Here is an 8,873-nt window from a genome sequence, read left to right on the forward strand (position 1 = left end):
TGATTCTCATCATTGATGTTTCTGTCTCTCTCTCTCCCTCTCTCTTCTTCTCTAAAATCAATAAAAAGATTTAAAAAAAAAAAAAAGAGTCTACTCATAGACATAACTCTCCGAAAACTCAATCAACCACTCCCCGCCTCAGAAAATTTCTCACTCTTCCCTAAGTCACAACTTCTGCTACCTACTCCAGCCTCTCTCCTCTCTAGATCCCTCTGTGCAGACCCCAAGTTCCCATGGATTTCTCCTGCAGAGCCATTTGTCTTGCCCTCAGCAAGCCCAGAGGATCTCACGGTTCTCACCAGAGTGGCTTCCCCATCGGGGTCCATCTCAGCCTCATCCTTCTGACAGACATTCACCTCCAGGGAGAGGCACCTGGCCCCCAGAATGAACAGCTCAGTGTTTTGTTTTCAAGGTAACATTTTCTCCCTGGCCACCAACACCCACCCCCCATCCCCTCACATCTGGTATCCCTGACAGTCAAGAAATCCACCCCAAATCATTCCTGTTCTCACATGGCTTGTTTTTTGTTTTGTTTTTAGTCCTCTATGGTCATGGGGCACCGCTAACCCATATCCTTGTTGTAGAAAATGATCCAATCAGGCCTTGGCCAGGTGGCTCAGTTGGTTATAGCATCGTCCCAATATGCCAAGGTTATGGGTTTGATCCCTGGTCAGGGCACATACAAGAATCAACCAATGAGTGCATAAATAAGTGGAACAACAAATCAATATTTCTCTTTCTCTCCCTTCCTCGCTCTCTAAAATCAATCAATAAAAATTTTTTAAAGAAAATGATCCAATTAAAAATAAGTCAGCATAAGACCAACACCAGCCCTAGCCGGTTTGGTTCAGTGGATGGAGTGTTGGCCTGCAGACTGGGGGGTCCCAGGTTCGATTCCGGCCAAGGGCACATGCCTGGGTTGCAGGCTCGACCCCCCCCCCCCAGTGTGGGGTGTGCAGGAGGCAGCCGATCAATGATTCTCTCTCATCAATGTTTCTATTCCTCCCTCTCCCTTCCTCTCTGAAATCAATAAAAATACATTTAAAAAAAAAAGACCAACACCAAAGGACAAATGCTGGATGATTCCACTTGCATGTGAACACACTCTGAGGTACCTAGTAGTCAAATTCCTAAAGACAGGAAGCAGAATGGTGGTTGCCAGGGGCTGGGGAGAGGAGAGAATGGGAGTTAGTGTTCAGTGGGTATGGACTTTCCGTTTAAGAAGATGAAAACATTTTTATTTCACTTTTTTTTAAAATATATTTTATTGATTTCTTACAGAGAGGAAGGGAGAGGGATAGAGAGTTAGAAACATCGATGAGAGAGAAACATCGATCAGCTGCCTCCTGCACATCTCCCACTGGGGATGTGTCCGCAACCCAGGTACACGCCCTTGACCGGAATCGGACCTGGGACCTTTCAGTCTGCAGGCCGACGCTCTATCCACTGAGCCAAACCGGTTTCGGCTTATTTCACTTTTTAAATGTTTTTATTTATTTCAGAGAGAGGAAGGGAGAGAGAGATAGAAACATCAATGGTGAGAGAATCATTGATCAGCTGCCTCTTGCACTCCCCCTACTGCGTATCGTATCGAGCCCACAACCCAGGCATGTGCCCTGACCAGGAATCGAACTGTGACCTCCTGGTTCATAGGTCAATGCTCAACCACTGAGCCACCCTGGCTGGGTGAAAACATTTTTAAAGATGGATGGTGGTGATGGTTGCACAACAATGGGACTATACTTAACGCCACTGAACTATACACTTAAAAGTGGTTAAAACTGTCAATTTTATGTTACGTATATTTACCACAATAAAGAAGTAATGTCAGCAGCATTCACTCTGACCCCCAGAGACACTGCAGTTAACTCAGCAAAGGGGGGTTTTCCCTCTGCCACCTTGGGTCACAGCAGCTCTGTGAGCCCCGTCCCAGGGTTCCCTGCTCCCAGACTCACCATCAGACCTCACCCAGAGTAAAACAGAACCACAGAGGCATGGCAACCAGAGCAGGAGCCTTCAGACTAACCCTAGCTCAGTCGCTAACTGCACTCTCGGCGAGTTACTGAATCAATCGCAACGCCCTTATAAAGAAATCGGAGGCGACAATAGCAGCCCTGAGGGAGATGATGGATGTGAACACAGAGTGTGTGCAAGCTGACTTCACCACCTCCTACTGCACTTGGTCAAATAAAAACATCTGGAACATAAGACGGAAGTTGCTTCCTGAAAATAAGGAGGTAGACAGCCAATAACTCAGCAAATACACCAAAAGCTAATGCTTTGGTCTTCAGTCACCACCCCCATCCACGGTGGGATGAAGCGGTTCTGCACAGTCTGTCCCCACCCGAGACCCCATTTTGTCGAGATACTGATTTTCTCCACGATGAGCTTTGATTCAGAGCCAGGTTCCAGCTTTGCCCACAGGCGGCCACGGCGTTGCCTCAATGAGGCGTGGAGTGGGGTTCTGAGCAGGAGCTAATTGGAGGGAGTATGGTAGAAGCGTACATACGAGTTGTATCCCATGAGTACATATTCAAAACCGCTCCTTCCAGCCCAGCCCGTGTGACTCAGGGGTTGAGCGTCGACCCAGGAACCAAGAGGTCGCTGGTTCGATTCCCATTCAGGGCACATGCCCGGGTTTCGGGCTCATCCCCAGTAGGGAGCGTGTAGGAGGCAGCTGATTGATGATGTTCCTCTCATTGATGTTTCTATCTCTCTGTCCCTCTCCCTTCCTCTCTCTCTAAAAATCAATAAAAACATATTAAAAATCAAAGATGGCTCCTTCTAATAATGTTCAAAGTGCTCTAATACGTTGACATGACTGTCAAAAGACTGGTGGAATGGTGCCGGCGCCAGAAGGGTGGCCACCAGACAGACCACAAACCCCATGAAGAAGGTGGTCAAAGGTGGCTGAGTTGGCTGCCTCTCGGTCTGACCACGCTGGTCTCACTGCTGTTAGAACCACCAGCCCTGGCTCTGCTTCCACAGGACGTAGGTCACAGCCCTTCTCTACAAGAAGGGCCTCTCTTTCCCTCAGGCCTAAGAAGGAAGTTCAGGTCACCATGGCCTGATAAATCCACACCTGGCCCTTCTCCTTCCTCAGGACCGTGTCTGGTGCTTCTCTCAGCCTTCCCTCCCCTCCCCTTCCCTTCCCTTGCCTTCCCTCCCCTCCCCTTGCCTTTCCTCCCCTCCCCTCCCCTCCCCTCCCCTCCCCTCCCCTTCCCTTCGAGAAGTGACTTGTCAATGGGGAGCAGAGAGAGAGAGGTCCCAGGACTCCAAGTCTCCAGCCTCTGCCACAACTCCAGACTGCCTCGCAGGGACCAGCTCGGCCCAGATGGAAATCATCTGGTGAAGGCTGCACGCTGATTTCACCCATAATTACGTTATGCTCACCCACACCCATTCCCACATCGCCTCCTCCCACGTTCCCTTCCCACTCACGCGGGGCGGTGCCAAGAAGTGAAAATGGAGGCAGCCCTGAAGGCACCCTGACAGGCGATCTGGGGACACAACCGGAGCCCAAGGCTTGGCCTGCGAACAACTTCAGGCCCATGACCCGGTCCGGCCCAGCCTCCCGCACAGCCACTGCGCCTCAGCTGCAGAATCTGGAACATCAAAGGCCGAATCTCTCCTCAAAGCACAGGAAGGGGTAGCCGAGATTTCCCGAGAAGCCAGCTCCCTTGGAGTGGCCTGTCCCCTCCCCTCCCGTGGGCCCCCCGGTGGCTGGTGGCTGGGGTGGCCTGTCCTTGCTGTGGGCCCCACAGCCTCACCCACACCAGCCAGAGGGGTCTGCGAGTCATCACACCCAAGGTCCAAAGACCCAGAGTTGTGAGGCTTTGAGAATGTCACTGTGAGTTCCAAAGTCCTTCTCTTCCATTTTGTGGGCCTTTAACTTTTCTGAATTCTCCAGGCAGGGCAGACCAAGGGAACTTTGATCCCAGGGGCACGGGGTGGAATAAACTGTTACTGCAAATGGGGCCTCATCCGGCCTGCTCTCCACCCTTCCTCTCTAGGCGGCCTTCGTAAGAGCAGGCCTGCTGGGCTCACCTGACCACACCTTCCCGGGAGGGAGGGGCGGGGTAGGGCTTGGGGAGCAGAGCAGTCACTTGGACTGGGAGGGGGAGGGAACTGTAGACACTCCCCACAACCCCCATTCCTGAAAGCCGGAGCGGTTCCTCACAAGAAACCATGAAGCACAAACAGCCCGACACTAGCGCAGCCTGGAACGTCTGAGCCACCACCTCCTCCCCCAGCTACCCTCTCCATGGCTCCACCGGGCGGGGTGCGGGTGGGGGAGAGCACTGCCCCCCCAGGAGGCCCTCACCGGCCTGGCCCTCCCCCCCACCCCCCACGACTGGGTGCTTGGAGGACCGGGCAGCTCCTGCCTCTCCAGCCTGTGCGCTCACAAAGGCGCCCTCTGTCTCAGCCTCCCCAGAACAGGCCTCCCCCTCGGCCGCCCACCCTCTCCCACTCCCCCCCAACACACAGGCACTTCCTACAGGAGCAGCTTCCAAGCCGAGTTCCTGGCGGGCACTGTCCCCCAACAGCAAGCTGGAACAAAGGCCGCATGACTGAGTGCGCCCGTGCCTGTCAGGGCGCGGGGAAGGTAATTACAGGGGCAGCGCTCGCAGCCACACCTGGCCGTGCCGTCAACAGCCTCTCTTCCCGGCGAGCTGGGGGAGCTGAGAGACAGGGAGGCGACAAACCACAATTTGAATCATTTGGAGAGAAGCTATAAATATAATAATGAGTCATTTGTAAAATATAATTTCATCCAAAAGCCTGGAAAAAAAAATGGGAAAGAAGTTCTTATGCTATTTCAGGCCAAATTGTTCAAGAGTGTTCTGCCAGAACCTGGGGAGGGGACCCGTGCCCACCCCGAGCAAGGCTGGGCCTCACGGGAGGGCGGCCCTCCCCAGCCCTCGCTCGCCCTGGCGGAATGCGGCCTGGACACCCCTTGCCCGGGCCCCTCATCATAGCCTGGGATTGGAATGCTCGCAATTCAGTTCTCCCTCGGAGGGCTGATAAGCATCGCGGACACGCAGCCCTGCATCCAGGCTGAGCAGCTGAGAACAGTTTAGGGCAGGCCCGCTGTTGTTCTTGGCAACTCTCTCCAGCCCGGGGGCCCTGCAGCCTTTCCTGCGCAGGGTGGCTTTTCCAGTGTGGCCACAAGGTCTCTTCTGGCCTCAGCTCCAGCCTGGGCCCCAGCTGCTCTGGGGGGAGGAGGCGCCAGTGCAGAGCTCTGTGGGGGAGTGGGCTGCAGTCACTCAGCAGGACCAGCTCACCGCTGCCCGTCCAGGGTAGCTGGGAAGAGCTGAAGCTCTGAAACTAGACTTTTTCTAGGTTCTGTTACCACTGGGCCCCTACTATCTGTGTGACCTTGGGTGAGGTATTTAACCTCTCTGGGCTCAGTTAGATCATCTGTTAGATGGGTTTAATAATACTCCATTGCTCAAAGATGTTGAGAAGATGAAGTGAATTAACCTGTAAAACACTTAGAATAGGGACTGGCATCATGGGTGCTCAATAATCCTATATAATAAAAGGCTAATATGCAAATTGTCCCCTCCACTGGGAGTTCGACCAGGGAGCAGGGCCGACTGGGGCCCCTCTCCCAGGCCGGCCCCGCCCCTATTGCCCCTCCCACCCCAATCCAGGTGGGCCTGCCGGACCCTACCTGTGCACGAATTCATGCACCGGGTCTCCAGTGTTAGCTAATAAAACCCTCGTTATTGTTTCTCACTGGGCACTTGATGCAGCAAGGAACCACAGGACACAGGCGCAATGGCACACATGACTGACCCTGAGTGATAGGGATAAATGCCCTGTGCCCTGGCTTGTCCTTCAGCCATTTCATCATCTCAACTGGCCTGTCGACCCGAGCAAGCCGCTTCGCCCCTGTGGCCCGAGCATCCCCTTTCTCCCTCTCCCAGGCACCTTGTCTCTGAACCGAGCACAAGGGGAGGAGGGCAGCATCCTTCCTCATGTTTAGAGACCAAAAGTCAATTGGTACTTTAAAGCCACTGAGTGCATACTGAGCTTGAACTTCAGCCTTCCCTGCTCTCTTCCCTCTTCTCCGCCTCTCTCCTCTCTCTCTCTCCTTCCCTCTTTTCTTTCCTCTGCTCCATGCTAAGTCCTGGCCTTCCACCCGCAGGCGGAGCTGGGAGGGTGGGATGAGGTTAAAGTGCTCAAAGCCTCTGTCTCTCCCAAGCGGCCAGGTCCATGTCCCCAGTTGCTGAGGGTGGCCCTGAAAGCCCTCGATGAGACCCTGTTTCCAACGTGCTCCCCCCCCCCCCCCAGAGGGCCAGGAGAAGTCAACAGAAATAGTCTCCAGGTCAATATTCTGCATTTTCCTTTCTCAGAAATCAGAGCTCCACAGCCAGCCTGGCCTGGAGGGAAAGGCAAGCCGAGGCCTTGCTCCTGTAACTGCCAAACCGTCCCCCCACACCGGCCTGCCTTTTCCCATGCTGGCCCGGGGTCCTCGTCCTCTTGGCCTGGGTAACTTTTTTCTGTCCAATAATTCTTTAAATACCTGTCAGTGTTCACATTTCCCTGAATGTCTTATCTTATTTCCTTTTTAATGAGTTTGAACTAGGAATCTAAACAAGATCCATATGTTGTTGATTGGTTGGTTGATTGATTGATGTGTCTCTTAAGTCTCTTGTAGTCCCCCTCCATGTAAATGTCTCTCTCTCTCTCTCTCTCCCCCCTTGCAATTTGTTTTTGTTGTGTGTGTTTTTTATGAAAAAAATCTGGTTGTTTATCCTACAGAATTTCCTATCTGGATCTTTTTTTTTAAGTAAAACACAGTGGTTTTATTTAACACATTTCTTTATCCCCTGTGTACCTTGTATATTGATAATTAGATCTCAAAGTCAGATTCTGGTTTGATTATTATTATCTCTTTTTGTTTCTGTTTTTTACATAGGTGGTGAAATGTGCCTCTGTCAATGTATATAATATTTGGTTGTCTCTCTTTTTGTCGTATTGTCAGCTATTGTTCAGCATTGCCTAGATCCATTAATTCATTATGGGTTTCAAAACTGATATTCTAATTATATTATTATATATCATAGAACACCTCCTTCCCAGTGCTCTTAATTGCCTTGTATAGATCCAGACTTCTATCTAGTATAATGTTCCTTCTGCTTGAAGGACTTTTGTCAACATTTCTTATAGTACAGGTCTGCTGCTGATGAATTCTTTCACATTTTTAAGTGTTTTTGTTGATTTTAGAGAGAGAGCAAGGGAGAGGAAGAGAGATAGAAACATCAATGAGAGAAAAACATCAACATCAATCTGCTGCCTCCTGCACGCCACCCACTGGGATTGAGCCCACACCCGGGCATGTGCCCTGACCAGGGTCGAACCGAGTGACCTCTTGGTGCATAGGTTGATGCTCAACCACTGAGCCACACCAGCCAGGCTGAATTCTTTCACATTTTGTCTGAAGAAGTTTTCATTTCACCTTCGTTTTTTAAAAATACTTTTGTTGGGTATAGAATTCTAGGCTGACAATTTTTCTTTCAGTATTGTAAAGATGTTGCTCCATTAACTTCTGGCTTTCAAATTTACTGTCATTTTTATCTTTGTTTCTTTGTACATAAAATGTCTTTTTTCTCTGGGTGCTTTTAAGATATTTTACTTAGCACTGGATTTAAGCAATTTTATTATAATATGCTTTAGTATAGTTCAGTTTCTTGTGTTAGGGGCTCACTGAGCATCTTAGATCTGTGGGCTTATAGTTTTTTTTATCAATCTTAGAATATATTTGACCATTATTTCTTCAAACTTATTTTCTGCCCTCCCCCTTTTTCTGGGACTCCAAATATACATAGGCCCTCAGAAGTTTTCTCACAGATCACTGATGCTCTGTTCTTTTTTTCTTTCCTCAGTCTTTTTTCCCCGTGTTTCTTGTGTGTGTGTGTGTGTGTGTGTATTTACATTTATTTATTAAATTAATACCATTCAGGGATTAATTCCGGCAGAAAAGAAGGAAGACTCAGATTGCCTATATCAATTTATTAACGAATCTTAGCATTGATATTTGTATTGATAAATCTGTCGATTCTGGTTACATATATTCATTTTCTACCTTTTTGTAGATTCAAAAGGGCAGTACAAGAAGTGGAATCCCAAGAATGGTCTCCCTGAGCTCCAGCCTATGGAATGAAACCATGGCATCTGTTTATCAGTACCTTGGTTTTCAAGTTCAAAAACTTTACCCTGTCCATGATAACTGGAACACTGCCTGCTTTGTCATTCTGCTTTTATTTATGTTTATAGTGGTATCGTTAGTGGTGCTGGCTTTCCTTTATGAAGTGCTTGCCTGCTGCTGAATTTTGTTTAGAGCAAGGTGATCCTCCATGTTCTAGCTTTGCTTTCTTCTTCGATGGTGGTAATGTTGACGCCTCAGAAGATACTGAACGTTTTTCTACTACAGGAGTGGAAAGAGCTCGTTTTTCAAACAGCTCCCCTTCTTTCAAAAGGCTTGGATTCATAACGGTTATGCCAGTGGTTGGACCCTGTGCGGTCTCCACTTTCGGTCCTCGGGTATCAGGGTTCTCTCCTGCGAGTCTTCCGTAGATTATTCAGGGAGTTTTTCTGTATTTTAGTTGTAATTCCAATTTGTTCTTGGGAGCATGTTTGTGCAGCATCCACTTACTCTGCCGCCACTTTTAATCTTCCTGTGTTTCATTTTGGATAGTCTCTATGACTGTATCACCAAGTTCACTAATGTTTTCTAAGCTGATGTTAATCACATTCAGTGCTCTTTAAAAATATTTCGCATTATATTTTTCATCTCTAGAAGTTAGACTTGGATCTTTTTTATGTCTTCCATGCCTGTACTTAACATGCTCAATCTTTCTTTT

At 49.4% G+C, this 8,873-nt stretch overlaps 1 long non-coding RNA gene across 1 annotated transcript; it reads left to right on the top strand.

The window, feature by feature from the left end:
• The first annotated feature begins 4,336 nt into the window (after positions 1-4,336).
• Positions 4,337-8,329, top strand: LOC106697943. Its single transcript, XR_001349212.2, has 3 exons — positions 4,337-4,606; positions 6,363-6,498; positions 8,106-8,329. It is a non-coding gene; the product is annotated as an uncharacterized LOC106697943 (long non-coding RNA).
• Positions 8,330-8,873: the final 544 nt, after the last annotated feature.

The sequence above is a fragment of the Myotis lucifugus genome, unplaced genomic scaffold (assembly GCF_000147115.1).
Source record: "Myotis lucifugus unplaced genomic scaffold, Myoluc2.0 scaffold_119, whole genome shotgun sequence".
NCBI lineage: Eukaryota > Metazoa > Chordata > Mammalia > Chiroptera > Vespertilionidae > Myotis > Myotis lucifugus.